Source organism: Mustela lutreola, chromosome 9 (genome assembly GCF_030435805.1).
Source record: "Mustela lutreola isolate mMusLut2 chromosome 9, mMusLut2.pri, whole genome shotgun sequence".
In the NCBI taxonomy this organism is placed as follows: Eukaryota; Metazoa; Chordata; class Mammalia; order Carnivora; family Mustelidae; genus Mustela; species Mustela lutreola.
In genome coordinates this window covers 36063886-36082393 of record NC_081298.1, presented here as the reverse complement: position 1 = coordinate 36082393, position 18508 = coordinate 36063886, and the positions used below count along the sequence as shown (strand labels likewise).

The window sequence follows — 18508 nt, the reverse complement described above, 5'->3', positions numbered from 1 at the left end:
CCATCTGGTCTTACTTCTCATTTTATAGCTGATGGCTAATAGAAGAAGGACAAATCTGGCCCACAACATGTTTTTGTCAATAAAGTTTTATAGGAACATGGCCACACTTGTTCATTTACATATTGTCTATGACTTTGTATTACAAAGGCAGAGTTGAGTAGCTTAAATGAGGATCACATAGCCCATAAAACCTAAAGTATGTATTGTCTGGACTTTCACAGAAAATGTTTGCCAACCCATACCAGAGATGAATTTGAGAACTGGCACCCTTATATTGAGTTTTCCAATCCATGAATATGGTTTTCCATTTATTTAGGTCTTCTCTTCTTGCAATGTTTTGTATTTTTTAGTGTACAAGTCTTACTGCATTTTTTTGTTAGAAATAAATTTAAGTGTGTTATCATTTTTTATGCTATTGTAAATGGTATTTCTTATTTTATTCTTCAATTGAGGTAGGATATGCAAATGTAATTGATTTTGTATATCAACCTTGAGCACTGAAACATTACTGAACTTACATATTTATTCCAGCAGTTTTCTTGTAGATTCCTTAGGATTTTTCTACATAGATAATGATGCTATCAGTGAGGTAAGGAGTTGCAGACTCTCTTTCAACCTTTATGCCTATTTTCCTTTTCTTCTCTTTATTGCGCTGGTGTGACCTATAGTAAAATAACAATGAAAGTGGGAAGAGTGGGTATCCTTGTCTTTTTCATGATATTAAGGGGCAAACATTGAGTGGTCACCATTAAGGATTGTGTTAAGAATTGCTTACTCTTTGGGACGCCTGGGTGGCTCAGTTGGTTGAGCGGCTGCCTTCAGCTCAGGTCATGATCCCAGCGTCCTGCAGCATCCTGGGATCGAGTCCCACATCGGGCTCCTTGCTCCGCAGGGAGCCTGCTTCTCCCTCTGACCCTGCCTTCCACTCTGTCTGCCTGTGCTCGCTCTCTCTCTGACAAATAAATAAATAAATAATCTTAAAAAAAAAAAAAAAAAAGAATTGCTTACTCTTTGGATTTGAAAGTCCTTTACCTTCCATTTCTTTAGACCTATTGAAAGATGATTTGTTTGTTTGTTTACAATGAATGAGAAAATAAAATGTAAACTGAGATGTCAATATCCACCGAGTCCTGCCCCATGTTCAGATTGACTAGCTAGCCTGCTTGATAGGAAAAGAGGGAGTTGGGGGTCTGACAGAAAGCAGTACAAAGATCTCGTTCCAGCTGTTGATCTTTTGAGAGAAAGTCTTGAAAAGTGTATAAGATAGCACAACTACTTTGAAAAGCCACTTGATGGCTTCATATGAAGTTAAACATTTGCCTATATTCTGACCCAATGATTCCCCTCTGTGCATCTATACAGGAGAAATAAGTGTATATGCCTATACAAGACTCAAACATGAACTTTCATAATGGTTTTACTTATAATGTCTCAAATTAGAGATAATCTAAATGTCTATCAGCGGGGAAGGGGTTTTAGAAGTTGTGGTATATTTTACAGTACTACTACTCAAGAGTAAAAAGGAAACCCACACACATGAGGTTCTATGGCTAAATCTGAAAACCATTATGCTACATGAAAGAAACTAGACTCAGAAGAGTACGTATTATTTGGTTCCATTCACATGAGATTCTAGAACAGATAAAACTAATCTATAATGAAAAAAATCAAAAGAGCTATTACCTGGGGTGGGCAAAGGGGGAGGGAATGACTGGAAATGAGCAGAAAGGGATTTTCTGATGAAGTGAAAATGTTCTAAATATTGATTGTGGTGGTAGACCCATGAGGGTATGCGTTTATGAAAACTCAAGATCTTAAGTACACTTAAGATCTGTGCATTTCGTGGAGTGTAAATTAATCCTCAAGAAAAAGTAAACTTAGAAAGAGCATACCTGCAGGGAAGAGACAAAGTACTAAGAAATGAGTCTTCAATGATGCAGTTTCAACCTTGGCCCCCAGTACACACAAAAATTGACTATATGAGTAAATACAGTCTAATTAACATACTTACAGTGTCTTGGAGAGTAGCAAATGTACAGGAAACATGAGATACCACCAGAGCTTCCATTTCTACTTTTTCCCTCTAGTTCTCCATGAGTCTTACTGGATCCTCAGGAGCAGTTGGAAAACAGGCCCACGTGTATGTTTTCTTGACTTTTCTAGAAGTTCTGAAGGAACTGTAGAAGCCTCCCCATAAAATAAGAGGCTAGAAGGAAGATTTTTCCTCTATGAGGGCTTACACTCTCATCCAGATTTACCATATCCCAGAATTTCAGAGGATTCTTGAACACCAACACATTATACTTAAGCAAATTGAGACCCAAGACAGTAAAATGGGTTTCACCAAGCTCCCCTGTCTGTCAGAACCATGTTAGGACTTTGCATTCACTTCATTTATCTCCTATGACTTACATGTAGCCAGTGCATCCAATAGGCACTCAGTAAATGGTTTCACAAAGTGCATAGTAGGGTCAGGAGAAGTTAACTCCCTTTCAGGGTAGTGATACGTTCAAAATATGCTATGATAAATTCATTCATCCAGACAAATTAAAATTTGTTGAATCATGAGGATTTTTATTATTTTACAACTAGATATTTTTCTCCCAGGCAATACCTTTTGCTTTCCTGGGTTACACAGGAGAATTTAAGCAACTGAATTGAAATATCTGCTTTAATTTCTAGTCTAGGAAAGGCAGTATAACAGAGGGAAAAGGCAGAGACCTAGGGGCTAACTTATCCTAGCTTCTGAGCTAGAACATGTTACTTAAAACCACTCCACATCCGTGGGTCATTAATTGCCTCCCTTGCAAGCTTGTTGTGGGAGGCTAAGACTGTGTCTAGCATAAGGCTTGGCACATAGAATCACAACAAACAGATGCTTTTCATAATATTAGAGCTTGTCCTTTCTCTAGTTGCATGGGTCAACTGACCCTGAGCTCCATCACTTCCAGCCCATTGTCCTTATCCCATTCTAAGTCTATTCTAGGTCAGAGCTTCAGAAGCAAAGTAGGTCATGAGGGCTGTCTTCAGCCAAAACGATGAACCCATGTTCTGGTGCAGCTTTAACTCAGGCTGTTAGGGAGGTGAAGAAGAATGATGCTTCATGTATCAAAAACCTGCAAACAAAAGAGGAGACGGGTAGCCTGAGCTCCAAAATTCAAACCTAGACCAAGTAACAATTCCAAAACAGCCTCAAACTGGGGCACAGTGAACCATTATGTAACCAGAAGGCTCCTTTATTTATTCCATTGGCAAACATTTCCTGCTTGGTTTTGTGTAAACATGGGTGCAGAATTTCCTAGCAATCGTATCTTCTGTGGGGCCAACTATCATTACCCTGTTTCGTCGGAAGGTTGATCTCATTGTTTTAGCACTTTGCTTCTCCCCCTCACACCAGACACTTGGGTGAATTGGCTCCATTTAGGGATGTGGGGTTAGAGTCAATGCTTCTGGATTAACAACACCACAAGACTGAGTTGTCCCAAGCAGCATCAACAACATGAAAAAACCCTTCCCCCGAAGAACTTGAAGCTCAAGTAGTTCCTCAGCTTTTCTGAGAGGTGGAAAGAATGCAAAGATACATAAGGACTTTATCCAGGTAAGGTTACACCTTGTAAGTCTATGTGTACATGAGAGAACTTGGTATGCTCCAGGAGCTCTTCTAAGAACTTCACAAATATTAAATCATTCCACGAATATACACAACCCTGTAAAAAACACACTATTTATTCCCATTTTACAGATGAGAAAATTGAGGCAGAGGGGATGGAGATGATAAAGTTAATAGATGGCAGAGCTTATTCAAGTGTAGACAGGTGAGCTCTAGACTCTGTGGTCTTATCCACTATGCCATACTACCAAAATACAGTTCCTAGGAAGAAGGAAGTAGAACAGATTTGAAAGGTCCTCCATGTCATTCCAGGCCCTGCCTCACCAACATGCTTCTCTCACATGACAATAAATATATATTGAGAACCACCATGTCTTGAGTTATGATTCAGAGCTGAATAGGACATGGATCCTATCCTCTAGACCAATATGTTTGCCACTAGACACATTTACCTAATTAAAATTAAACAGTATTGAAAATTTGTGTCCTCAGCTGTACTAGGTGCATTGAAAGTGCTGAATAACCACACATGGTTAGTGGCTAGTGTGTTGGACAGTATACTGTATAGAATATTTCCATCACTGCAAAAAGTTCTATTAGAAAGCAATATTTTAGACCTTTGCTCTTCAGGGAGCTCTGAACCAGCAGTACCAATCCCTAGGAGCTGGCTAAAAATGGAGCATCTCAGGCCCTGCCTCAGACCTACTGGAGATTAGAATCTTCATTTTAACAAGATTCCCAGAAAATTCGTGTGTAATTTGAAGTTAAAGAAGCACTGTGGTCTAGATAGAAACTCTTTTCTGCCTATAATTTCTATTTTACCAATAATCCCCTTAATTCTTTTTACTGCACACACACATACACACATATGTGTGCGTGCGCATGCCTCATTATTCCCTGCTGAAGTATTAATCAATAACTAAGATGTTTACAATCAAATAGCATGATTCCTCCCTCCCTAGAGCATGTGCCCTATAATAAGTGATTTAAGAACCAAAACTGTCCAAACTAAACAAACAAAAAGATATTCTTGGGATGACAGGCTGTGAGTTCTGTCTGATATTCCCTCAAACATCTAAATTTAAGGAGAGTCTGGGCAGAAAAGCTTAGGATGGAAGGGTATAGAGAACCTGAGTCTGATTACCAGACCATGTGGATACCAGTCTTGGATCTCCTCTAAGTAACTGAATAGCCTTGGGCAAATTACTAAAACCCTCTGGAGTTAAGTTCCTCACTCATAAAATGAAGGAGATTGTGATGGTCATTTCCAGATCAAAGCCTCTTTATTCCAATGGATCTGGGGATAAAGGAAGCAAAAGGAGGAAGAAGTGGTCCTTTGAGGTGGGGTGTCAGTCCTGGATAATGGTGAGGGAAGGATTATTTTACTCACATATAAAGAAATCTCACTATAAAGAGTCTTCCTTCATAAGCGGAATTCAGTATAGAATGGAGTCATCATGGACCCTGTATCCAATGGGGTAATTTCAGGCTTATTATAAAGTGTCTCCTAGAGCTAAAGTGATTTCTTTAATGATCTGCACCCCTTTCTATAGCCACGCCTATTACCATGTGATTTGGGGGCTCCTCCCATTGAGAGGTATAGTCTTCCTTCCACATCCCCCCTCCACCCCAGCCCCTTTTAGTTCTACCACGAAACTTTGTAGTGTCCTTCTCTGACTCTAGAAATGGCCCCATAACTTGGTTTAGCCAGTAGAAAGACGTGAAATGATGTACAAATTCCAAACCTAAACCTTAAAATGCCTTGAGTATCTCCACTTACTTTCTTGAGCCTCTACCATCAACAAGCAAGCCCAAGCTAGTCGGATAGAGGATGAAAGACACGAGGAGAAGAACTGAGTATTTGCAGCTGATCCAGCAAAGGTCATCCTAGATTAGCCACATCTAGCAGATATGCAGGCATGTGAGTCTCCAGCCAAGATCAGCAGAGGTGGCTTGGCTTACCAACAGCTGAGCCTAGATGCGTGAACCATAAATGTTTAATTTTGCATGCTACTGAAGTTTTGTGTTATCACACTGCATCATTATAGCAACACATAAGAGGCGTGCTTTCTATTGTGTCTTCTTAAAAACAGAATACAGATCTGTGAATGAAATCATCATTGTAACAGCTAAGCTCTTTTCATCCATTTCTAATTTAATGCTCACAACTACCTTATGAAGTGACTTCTTAAAAATGAGGAAATTGAGACTCATAAAGGTTAAATTATTTGCTCATAATCACATGGCCTATAAGTGTGTACGCTAGGATTTAAACAAAGTTGTCCAACTCCAACTCTGACCCAAACTTTTAAGCCCCAATGTTATCTAAACACTGTATGATTGTATGAAAAGCCACTGGCTTGAGTATTTGTTACTAAAGAGTTGAATAAGTCATGGCTCTCCATACATCAGTTTCCTCAACTGTAACATGAGGAAGGTGAACACATTGATTTGTATTTTTCTTCTATTGCAACAACCCATTGTTCTGTAAGATTATGAGTCCAGTTCTCTAAGTTTAAGACTCTTCTGACTGGAACTGTAGAGGCATATCTTAAAGATTTCATGGTATCATTCCTAATAAACTTTGGACACATATCCAAACTGTAGTTCTGCAGCAATCTCCATTTCTTGCTCGAAGTTAGATGAGCTAAATTGGAAACTCAAGAATGAACACAGGATATAGAGTATTCTCAAGGGCCCAAAACCAAAGGAGCCTGATGGGTCTTGCTACCATCATGACTCTCTCTTAAAGCTTATGCTAAGCCAGGGGGTAGGGGGGTGGGAGGTGGTTGGGGTGGATAGGCCATTAGAGAGTGGTGAGGGTAGGCAATAAAAGGGATGAGATAGCAAAATTGTACATATATATGAATATTGATAACTAGCAATAATAATAACAATTAACATTTATGAAATGAGTACAATGAACTAGGTACTTGTGAGTGACCTGGAGATATACCACACAGACCCTTCTTTAGGAAGGGCTTACTATTTACCTGTGGATATGCCTTCTACACACAGGCTCTAGCTACCAGTCCCTTCAGGGTCTGCCTCAATCACACAGTCCCCAAGCCTAAGCCACACATTTTCTTGGCGCAACCCACATCAAATGACTGACCTATGAAGACATTTAAGGGAGTGGTCATCTTGACCCAACTCAGAAGAGCTCTGAAAGACATCATAGCTCTAGAGTTCATGCCCAATTGGCTTAGGCTTTTTCAGACATGCTTCATGTTTTAATTTCTTTATCCCAGTTGTACTCCCTAGTCCTTCCTTTCCCAGGCATTAATCTCTTTTTCCCCTTTTTTAAAAAGTAGACTCCACACACAATGTGGGGCTCAACTCATGACCCCAATATCAAGAGTCCCATGCTGTACTGACTGAGCCAGCCAGGTGTCCCCACAGGTTTTCATCTTAATAAATATCTTGCATCTCAAACTCTGCCTCAACATCTGCTTCCAAGACCCAAAGACAAATTCACTATAAGAGTCTGTGGTTATAGTAGGTACTGAAATCCAATCCATTCATCTAATGAAAGTACTACTTTTTTTTTTTAAAGAAATAAAAGATAGAAAGAAGAAGGAAGGAAGGAAGGGAAGGAGGAAGGAAGGAAAGGGGGGAGGAAGGGAGAAGGAGGAAATTAAGAGAAATTATGCACTTCCCAAGATTTACAATTCACTACCATAGGCTCTAAGAAAATAGAATTTGTGACGCTTTTGGACCATTATGGAAGTAGTAGTCAGTGATTAACTGAACACCAGCTGAGATAAGGAAGCAAGAGATGGAAACTTCTTTCTGTTCTCATATTGCTAACAGACTTTCAGGTTCTAACAGGAGTAGAAGTAGGGCAATAAAGAAGAGACTCGGGGCAAGTTGGAACATGAATCTCAGTAAGGTCTGCATGAGTTTCCAGAAGTTCCTTTGTTCTTTGCTCTCTTCAAATTTATGACACCATTTTTATAAGAAGTAATAATAAGGAATGCATATTGATCTTTTACTATGTAACAAGTAAATGTGCTAAGAGCTATACAATATTATATCAGTCATCACTCAAAACAACCTTAATATAGTGAGGTAGGAATTATTGTTCAACAACTACCCACTCGGTCTTCCTCTTTCCATGGGAAAAGCATAATTATCCACCTCCTCAGTGTTGAACTTGGCCATATAAGTTGTTTGACAACAGAAATGTGAATGTATGCAAGCGGGGGTCTGACTGAAATTGCTAAATGATTTGGCTCATTCTCTTGTGCTTCTGACATTCCTCCTTAGAGAACCACTTCTCTTTCAGCCTGGCACCTGCGGAAGCAATCTGAACACAACTATCAGCCTAAGAGTTGCACAGTTGATCTACAGACCCCTGAAGGAGAAAAAAATATTTATGGTTATAAGCCACTGAGATTTGGGAAGAGCTATTTGTTACACACCATTATTGTAGTAAAAGAGGATTAATATGGACAAGTTCTATACTTACTCCCATTTTCAGATGAGGAAATTTAGGTACAGAGAAGCTAAATGACTTGACCAAGTTTACATAGCTATATTAGTGGAGAAGCTGGAATTTAAACCAAGCAATAAAATTCTTAAACTGTGTCCTTAAGTCCTGTTTTATATTGCATATTCAGTGCTTAAGATAAATACTATCATTTCATTCTATGTGAAATGCATTGCTTCTTTTTTTCTTCTCTTTTCTTTTCTTTCTTTCTTTTTTTTTTTTTTTTTTTTTTTAGTTGTCAAATGATTTTTTACTGAAATATTTTCCTTTATAGTTCTTAACTGGCTGGGCAATCCACTGTACCATTATTGATGTCATTAACAATGTCATGAGAATGGTTGTCATCGACATTGCAGCCTACAGATTGGGCAGTCCTCAAGATCTTTTTAATGGTTCCAGAGAATTCTCTGGCTAAAGACTGGTACCGCATCTATGGGTCAATGTTAACAATCTCATCAAGAGTGGTATTTCCACTGCACTTAAAGTCTTTCTGCTACTTTCTGTCTGATGGTAATTCCTTGAGGGCTTTGATAATCAGGGCAGAGGCAGAAGGTACCACTTCAATCTGGCCCTGTCCTTTCTGAATGGTCAGTTCCACTGTAATCCTCAGACCATTCCAATCACTGGCTGCCTTGCTGATGTCATTAACAAACTTGTTTGGAAAGAGACCCAAGGGGCCAATCTTTGGGGCCAGGGCAGATGTGGCTCTGATTTCCCCAGTGATGCACCTCAGGTACATGACTTTGATCTTATTGGGGTCAAACGTAGGTGGCATATTGGAGATGGCTGTTGTCCAGTGAACTTGGATTTAGGATGACCAAAGTCTGTTGCACCTTCACCTTCACCAAGTCAAAAGCCAAAAGAAGCTGAAGTGCCTAACTTCTACGTCTTAAGAGATTGTTGAATTTCATCTCAAAACAAGACGCAATAATTTTATTTCCTGGTCTTTCTAAGCATTCTCAGATGGTTAATGTCTGTGAATGGGCCAGCATTTAACATATTACTGTGAATATTGTACCAAAGAAATGATGCTAAAATGTCCAATCATTGGGATGCCTGGGTGGCTCAGTAGCATCTGCCTTTGGCTCAGGTCATGATCTCAGGGTTCTGGGATCAAATCCCACATGGGGCTTCTTGCTTATCAGGGCAACCTGCCTCTCCCTCTCCCTCTTACTCTGTCCCAGCTTGTGCTCTCTCTATCAATCTCTCCCTCTCTCTCTGGCAAATAAATAAATAAAATCTTAAAATAAAATAAAATGTCCAATCATTGGTTCAGGAAATATGTACATTATTTCCATTTTTAAGACATGAGTTATTATTGAAACACACCTGATTTTCTTATTAATGAAAACTTGGGGCAATTCCAACTTTAAGGGAGATGAGGAACAGTTGAGAACAGGCATATGTCTAAGCCTGTGTGCTTTAAGAGATTTAAACCATTAAAAGAAAGATATGTAAATGAGGAACTGTAACTTGCATTTAATTAAACCTTTAAATTAAATAATTAATCACAATATTTTCTTTTTGATTTTCAAAAGTAGCAATCACAAAAACCTTTCCTCTTATTATTTGACTCTTACAATCAAACTTTCCCTATATGTACTGAAATGTATACAATTTAGTCTAAAGGATTGTGTGAACCACCCCCCCTTTTTCTTCATTTATTGAATTTAGACTTTAAGAAATTCTTGAGACTTCCTGGGGAATTGCAAGACCCCAACAGAACTTCCATGCACACCCTTCCTCAGAACAACTCCATCCATCATCCCCTGCCATTGTGGCTGCTTTCACAGCCCTTAGAGAAGATAAACTTGTGACCCACGCTGGGAAGTTGGGACTGACTCATGCTGAGAAGTTGAGCAGTATAAAGGGCATCTGGTACTTTAATTTATTCCTTCAGACTTCCCACTGCCCTTACCAGAAGCTTACTGCCGCAGAACTCCAGGCTCTTTCAACTCAAACCACTTATATACCTAGCTAGAGATACATAACTATAAAAGGTCCAAACCATTAGTTTAGATTCTTTCCAGACCTCTTCAGAAGGTCTGCCCTAAAGACAGTGACATGCAGTAAATGACCTCAAAGGTAACATGCCACAAAACACTTACTGGAAAGATGACCTAGGATGGAAGAGGCATAACAAAGAAAGGCATTTTAAGATTCTGCCTCTAATTCTCTGAAAGGCATATTACCTCTTGCAGCCTATGAGTGCCATGAACAAAATGGCTATGGTAATACTGCTCCCCTTACCTCCATGCTGGATGAACACACTGTCCTTCTGTGGCTGTCCACAGGGTCTCCCATCATGGTTTGCAAAAAGTATCTGAAAAGATAAGAATACATATTATAGCTCCAAAGTAAAACAAAAGGCCTGCCAGTTTTGTAGACTCAATATAAGTCAACAGTAAGCCCAGCACTGCCCTGTGCACGATGGGAAATGTGTGATAACGATGGGGCCTCTTCCCCCCTTCGGGATGCTCACAAAGCAGGTATTCATTCAGCAAATAACTGTGAACCACAAGCTCAAGGTGTGCCCCACCTCCTGAGGAAGAATATGGAGGCAAATCAATCTATTATTCCAATTTCAGGACTTTGCAGTCTATAAGGAGAGAGAAAACAGACACTAAGTTATTCTAATAAGAATAGAGAGAGATGTGTGCCTACGAGACACCCATATCATGGGCAATAATGGATTAAGGAGAAAAGAAATTACTTACAAGTAAGGGGGATGAATCAGGGAGGAACTCTCCACTGAGGGAGATTTTAGGTGGGTCTTTGAGGACAGGAGTTGGATGTATGCAATCAGAGGAAAGGCACTGTAAACAGAAGAGAATTTTATTCAGAAGAGCTAAAGACACAGAATGGAAGAATATGGAAATAGCAGTTCCCTCAGACTCAACTGTAGGGGACATAGTTGGCACTAATGCGAAATAAAATGGGAAAATTTTGAGAGGAAATTTCAAAGGGCCATGATGATGAGGCTCAGGAAGTTGGCACTTATTCAAATTCTCTTCTGCTGAGTCCTGGGTGTTATGAAGACAGAATGGGCAATGATCCAGGATACTCTCCTGTGTGACCAGAACAGCCTGCTTTTATCTAGTTGACATACTGGAGTTTCTGGATAAGATTTCATTTGGGGGACCACATGTAAAACCACTGCTGTCAGCAAATTGAAGCTGTGTACGTTTTTTTTTAAGAGGATCTAGTGAGTCAGAAGATCAGATGCCAAAAGATGAATCTGGTGGTAGCGATGTGTATGATGGATGACAGGCAGGAGAGTATAAGCTTGGAAGGATGAATTAAGAGGTTATTAAACATCCCCAGGTAAAGGACTTGGAGATCTGAAGTCAAGCACAGTAATATGGGAAAGGAGGCTGGCCCTTAAGGAGCACAAAGATGTCAACCTTCTGGGCCTTGGAAGCAAGTGGAATATACAAGGAAATCAAGAGTTTTGAGTCTAGAAGATGGGGTGCCATGACTAGTAATAAAGAACACAGAGCACAAGACAACTTTGGAAAATAAGAAGCCAAGTTCAGTTTGGGAAATATTACGTTTGAGGTTCTGGCAAGATTTCCAGAGGACAAACAGCTTGGTGGGAATGTCTCGCAGGCAGTCAGGGGGAAAAAAAATCTCACTGGATAAACACACACATAAGAGATGAACACATTAAATAGTTACTCATATACATGGGGATATTTTTTAATGAAATGAAAAAGCTCACTACATACCAGACTTCACTTAACTATTTGCTTCCCTGGTTTATCTTCCTGATCCCCAATATGTCAGGTGCACAAGTTTGGGTCCCAGACCCTCTGTTCTTTCTGATCCTCATTCTTCTACTCAGAGATTCATTTACTACCGACTTCAAAAATCCACATTCCATATCTTCATTTCTAGCCCCAGAGCTCCAACTGCCTGCTAGAGGTGGCCACATGGCTTGGGCATCCCAACCCAACCAAAGCAAACATGAACTCTTCTATTCCTCTCCCCTGTAACTGGTGCTTCCTCCAAATGTTCCTATTTCTTTGAACAGGGACTTGAAGCTCTGGTGCCTCAGACCTCTCCTCACTCATATTGTCCTAGAATAGCATGTTTCTAACATGTAGTTCCCTTACTAAGAAGCCTTGGATAACTCCTCAATGTTGGACAAAACAAAGCCAAGTTTCTTTATCCAGATTTCAAGGCCATCCATGGGTCCACCTCAAATTGCTTTTCAACAGTTCCCACTGCCTCTCTGCCCAAGCCTGCTCTGAGGAGACCATCCTGCACTTGACCCTCAAGCATGCCTGCCTTGATTCCTTCCCACCTTCTCAAACACATTGGCGTTCCTTCCTTCCACTAGAGATCATTCCTCCCCCTGATGCATACCCTGCAAGACTTAACTAAAGTCCCACCTCATCCTGAATCCCTTCCTTGTCTATCTGAAGCCAGAGGAGGTACTTCCTCTATTCTCACTAAACAACCCAGATGGTGTTTGCCTATTTCCTCAAGTACCTATGTCATAGGATTGTTTTGCAAATGAAGTAAGTGCTCAATAAATAATAATTACTGCCAGGATATAAGCAGGAATAAGACATAGTCCCTGACCTCAGGAGCTCAAAATCCAAATGGGATTTTGGGAAGACATTTGACTGGAGAAGGGAGAAGCAGTTAATAAGACTTTTCTTCACTACTCGTCTGTCTTTTCCAGGATGTAAGGCATGCTTCTTATACATAATTGGAAGCCTTGGACAAACTAAGTTTAATATTTAATGAAAGGCTCTTTGGAAAGTGTCTCATTTCTTTTTGGTGCTTTTTACTTCTCCTAGGAGATTGTGTACTAAGTAATTTTTTTCCACAAAATTAGCATTTTAATTCCAACAGAGATTTTTACTCATCTGACTCCATTTCGAAATAATAGTATTATTATAATAGCCAGATCTTTAGTATTTTCAAGTGATAAGTCCTCATCCCTATATGCCTGTGTATCACACACACACACACTCATCCCTTGCTGTCCAATGAATATGCACTCAGAAACTTGAGAAAAGCACTAAATCTAGAGAAGGAAGGAAGAAAGGAAAAAACTCCAGTTTCAGCTCCATCTCTAGAAGAGGAGTTGAGTACATTAATTGTCCTAGCCACATATCAGTCCACTCATTTGTAAAATGTATACACTAGATTGTGTCTCCCCATCCCGGTTGGTCATAGATGCCCATTAAGAGAGATTTATTATCCTGTGATCTCTCTGATATGAGGAATTTGAGAGGCAGAGTCGGGGGTTACGGGGGGAAGGGAGGGAAAAAATGAAACAAGGTGGGATTGGGAAGGAGACAAACCATAAGAGACTCTTAATCTCAGGAAACAAACTGAGGGTTGCTGGATGCGTGGGGGGTAGAGATATGGTGGCTGGGTGATGGACATTGGGGAGGGTATGTGCTATGTGGAGTGTTGTGAATTGTGTAAAACTGATGATTCACAGACCTGTACCCCTGGAGCTAATAATACATTGTATGTTAATTTAAAAAAAAAAAAAGAGGTTTATGAAAAATCATGTTCCTGAATTCCAGTCTGGACCTGCTGAGTCAGAATATCCAGAGGGAGAAGACTGGAAATCTGTATCTTAAAAAAGCATTCCAGGTGATTATGATAATCAATCAAATTTGAGAATCCCTATCTCAATTCTGATTCTTCTCACATTAAAGACATACTCTTCTCCAAAGGGTCTGGGGCAACCTCGAGTCAGGAATCCAAGGCAGAAAGAGCATAACAGTTCTAAGACAGAAGTTAAAACAACGGACAGGGTCTCCTGCCTCCTGGCTTTATGCTTAGAAACACCCTTTCCTTTCACTTCCTAACTGTGGTATCTGATCAGCATGAACATCTTAACCATTTATAACTTTTTCACAAGATGCCTAAGAGCAAAGAAAACACTTTGATTATTTTGATACCTCTTAAGGGCTCAAAGCCAGCTTTGAACACATAAAAAAAAAAAAAAAAATCTCCCTCATGAGACAATATTGTTGCAGTTGGTGAATTCAATTTGAATGAGATGTGTATCTTCAATTGTTTCACTTACTCAACTGTGTTATTTTAAAATCTTGTTGAGTCCTCCCGGTTTACACAAAGATACACTTAAGGAATTATGCTCTGCTTTCCTGGCTTTGATAGAACCTCTTCTATAAAATGCCACTTTGCTGGGGCTTTCACTCAGTTAGCTTAAGAGGAAACGTCTACCCACTCTCCCAGGGGAGCTCCAGAACTCTGCTTTGCAAAATCCAGAGGGCAAATTTTTCTAGACAAGAAAACCACCTACAAGAGGTTCATAGGAAGAAACGTTTCTGAACTCCAAGCTAATCTCTAGGAAATGTGTTTGTTCACTAAATATGACCATTTGCCCTTCCCCCATACCATATGACTGGTTCCTATGTACAAACAAACAAAATCACCCAAATTCTCTGAAACTAATTTTTAAGATGTTGTGCTTCTTTCTCCTGGTTGCGGCATTGGAAACTGATCCCAAGGAACTGTATTTTCTGGTTAAAACCTCCCAGCTTCTGGACATCAACTGTCTGGCTTCATCTTTTGCTAGCTACATGAATTCAGGCAAGGTACTGATGTTCTTTGTGTATCTGTTTACCTACCTGAAAATAGTGCCCACCTAAGAAGTTCCTGTGAAGTTTAAATTAGGTGTATATAAAAGGGTGAAAATAAATCCTTTCACACAGTAAATACCCCCATGAGTGTTAACTATTATTTCTTCTTACAGGACTTTAGCATTTTGAGCAAAATAAGAAAAAAGAGTTCCTACACTCAATCTATCCCACCACCTCAGCAATAGACTATTGTCTTCTTGAATGGTTTGACTTTTTCTACACTAAGAAGCCTGTTCAACCACATGAACAACTGCTCAAAGAGAGACTTGAAAGAGCTTCCTTGGATGACTGTCACTCTTAATTGAAGGACACAATTTTGTTCACTTTCTTTGGTATCAAAGGGACACCACTAGCAGGTTCCACATGCTCCATTCTCATGCCATTGTGAAGCCATCTCTAATAACTCTTGTACACCAACAACATCAGAACACCATTGCTTCAGCTCATCCCCTACTGCTGCCATTCTGGGGGTGAGGGATGTACAGTCTAACCTCAGTTGACCTCAGGGGTTAACATCCAGTAGGTACCCAACAAATACTTGAGTAATTAAGATCTGCCCTTCCAGCCCTCCCTATTGAGGCATACAGACTAACATGGCACTCTGAAAAATTATCAGTCTATCTCAGATTGTCCTTTAAAAGCCAGAAGAGGTAGAAAGGCAAGGAGAGAAGGTTGGGATTATAAAAAATTCACCATGAGAAGCTAGAGATTATGATATCTTTTGGGAAGGGAGAACTTGAGTATGAAGTGGTGGGGATTTAAACAGGATTCCATCTGTTCTACGCCTAGATTTGAGTTTTGATGTGACACGGATGAGAATGCACCAAACCTTATGCCATTTCCAGGAAAATGACAGAACTACCCAGGAGTCTGGATGAGTTACTTGACGAGACAAATAGTCAGGCACAGTTAAACAGTCAAGAGGCTCACTGCACCAGAAAGCCTTGAACAACATCAGCTCCTTGGCCACAGGGAGTCTTGTGGTCATTTCCTACTGAGCAAGATGGCTCTGTGTTCAATGACAGCAATGGAAAACCAACTCATGCAGAGAGTCATTTTGCTGGTAAAGCTTCCACAAGAAACTTATCACTAAGATGACAAAACCTAAAATATCATTGATTTAAAATGTGCAGTGTTGAGAGTAAAACAATGTTTACTAAAGCATGACTTGGAGGGATGATCTTGATTTACTTCAGAGCCATGCATAATTAAGCTAAGACTGTAAGTTACTTTCCCTCAAGTGTTGCATAATGTTCGAAGTATGTGGTAAAGAGTTAGTTCTTTATGGAGTTTTTATTACATCCTACTCGTTGGGACACTAAACACTCAGCCTACTCCCAAACCTAATATCATGGTTCAAATTCTGATATTTGGAAATGTAATGAGCCTTCAATATTTAGTTCATATCTGGGAGGAGGGGGAGAATGAACGGTTCTACACAGAGAAAATAATATGAATTATTCAGAAGAAACTTCTCCATAATAGCTTAATCTGCTCTGTTTCCACATATTTGTAACTGATACAGCTTCAGGAAGTAAAGAAGTTACACCCATCCTAGCTTTAACTGAAAAAGCCCATGGCATTCTGGGAGTAGTCTCTTTTTATCAGTGTTGCTTTGGAGAACACAATAGCTCCTGGGCAATGCCAGTCATTGGGGGATCAACCAAACTGTGAATTCTCTACCCCAAGACAGGGCTTTAATTAATATTTAAAAATCTCTAATATAATGGATTCCATTTTTCTCAGGACATAAAAAAAGGAATGGCTTTTACTTTTTGAAACATCCCCATAAAAACATCATTTACTGTTAATAAAGGTGCTGCAGCTGGCAAGGAAAATGACCTGTGAGGGAAATTTTATTTATGCAGAATTTGTTTATGGACTACTGACTTTTTAGTCTGATCTATGTTGCAGGAAGCAGCAGAGCTTAATATGCCTGCTCCTTTCTATGTTTTCTTGGTCTGGATTTCTCCTGACCATCTCTGTCACCAGGACTCTGCTGCCACAGGAAAATGAGTATGTTCTTGGGACCGTTGGCATATGGATAAAAAAGGTAACAATGGAAACCCAAGCAGAACAGCGCAAAAATTTGGCATGTAAAAGCAAAATGAGTTACAGATACTGAAAAAACATATTACTTAGTACAAAAATCAAAACAACTATATATTTAGTAAAGAGTAGAGGCTATAGGAACTGAGACTGGCTCCTCAGGGTGGTTGAGTGGTATATGGGCTATTCCTCCAACACAGTCCTCTGTCTCCAAGGAGAAAACAACCAAAAAAATGGCTTCGGCTCATTCCAGAAAAATGTCAGCTTAGCTCCTAGGATGAATTCTTGGTGAATAAGTTGATGCGTATCATGTTAGGTTACAAAAAGAAATCTTATAATCTCTCTCCCAGGAGATGTTGAGACACGAAAAGCCCAGTAACGTGCATGGCCATTTCAAGGGGCCAATTTATCCGGAGCCAGAAAAACATAATAGAAGACTTCCCAGGGTCCTGACAGGCTCAGGATTTTTTAATAATTCAACAAACACGAGGCTGTAGAAGTGTCTGCTCTGTACTGAGTTCAGCAATTTTGGCAAATTCCAAATACTTTTCCTTCATACAAATGAGGTTAACAGCAAGAATGGATTTTACAAGGGCATTTTACAACCAATCAGCACCTCATGGGAGGGGATAAATACCTGCTTTTTCCTTAATATGGTAAATGGCAGGACATGGTTTAAAATAGTGCCAGAGCTCAGTACAATTAAAAGAATTGGGGCAGGGGGGGAAGCACCATATACAGGACAGTCATGTAGAATGTCAGCGTTTCGGAAAGATAGTCCGTGGACCTTGTGTTCACAGGGGAGTTTCACTGGATTCTTTAACCAAAGTCAATCTGCCACATTGAGGAAATGCAGGGTCAGGCTTAATGCTTTCGGTCCCAAGGGAAAGTTGTGCAATTGCCAGAATGTGAAGGAGAAAGGGAAGGAAAATTATCTCCTTTTCTGTCAGTGCTATGAGCAGTGACTGAGAAGAAAAGGATCCCATGCTAAGGCCCACAAAGAGAAAGCCTGCTGGCACTTGTCACTCTCTCAGCTGAGACTTGCTCCTGCCACACTAGAGATATGCATGGAAACCCAGACTCTCAGTGAAAAACAATTAGAAATTTTCTAATTCAAAGTATGAATGTGCATGCACACACACATACACACACCACACATCACAGCAGCTAACAAAGACCAATAGACCAAGACATCTTTGTTCCTTCCCTCATAAGAAAGTCACAATCCAGGCAAGAAAACCATCTGAAAGGTAGCCCCATCTCAAGAACTCAGAATAGTCACCCCAGTTTACCCTGCTCTGAAATGCAACCTCCTGCTTCCTCTCTAGGCAGCCACTTCCCAAAGACATAACAGCATCCCTCTGCTTGGGAAGAGATCTCAGTAATCTGCCTTAATTGATGGACTTCCCATCAGCTCTTGACTCCACCACAATGATGCCTTAAAAATCCCACACCCATTTTGTGTCCTAAGCCTTGGAATTTTTCAAGAAAATTTAAATCTGAAAACTTGGGCCCGTATCACTCTGCCAAGTAAGTCATGCATGTGGAAAATGAACTCCCTGTTGGGAAACTCCTGGCTGTGCCTAGGTGTGTCACTAATCTATTCTCTTAACTGTTTGTTTATTTGTTTGTTTTAATTCTCCTTTGTTCTTTTACTTCTCTTGGTACTAAATGAAAAAGAAGAAAGCTTTGTAATCCCCAATTTGAATGGAGAGCCCACTA

At 40.0% G+C, this 18508-nt stretch overlaps 1 long non-coding RNA gene and 1 pseudogene across 1 annotated transcript in view; both read right to left on the bottom strand.

The window, feature by feature from the left end:
• Positions 1-2575: 2575 nt before the first annotated feature.
• LOC131807876 (uncharacterized) overlaps positions 2576-18508 on the bottom strand; it is a 31557-nt gene continuing 15624 nt past the window's right edge. Inside the window, exons 2-3 of the long non-coding RNA XR_009344609.1 lie at positions 10353-10425; positions 2576-3116 (exon numbers count right to left, since the gene is read on the bottom strand). This is a non-coding gene — a long non-coding RNA (uncharacterized LOC131807876). The remainder of the gene's footprint in view (positions 3117-10352; positions 10426-18508) is intronic.
• Positions 8380-8892, bottom strand: LOC131807875 (large ribosomal subunit protein uL11-like; annotated as a pseudogene).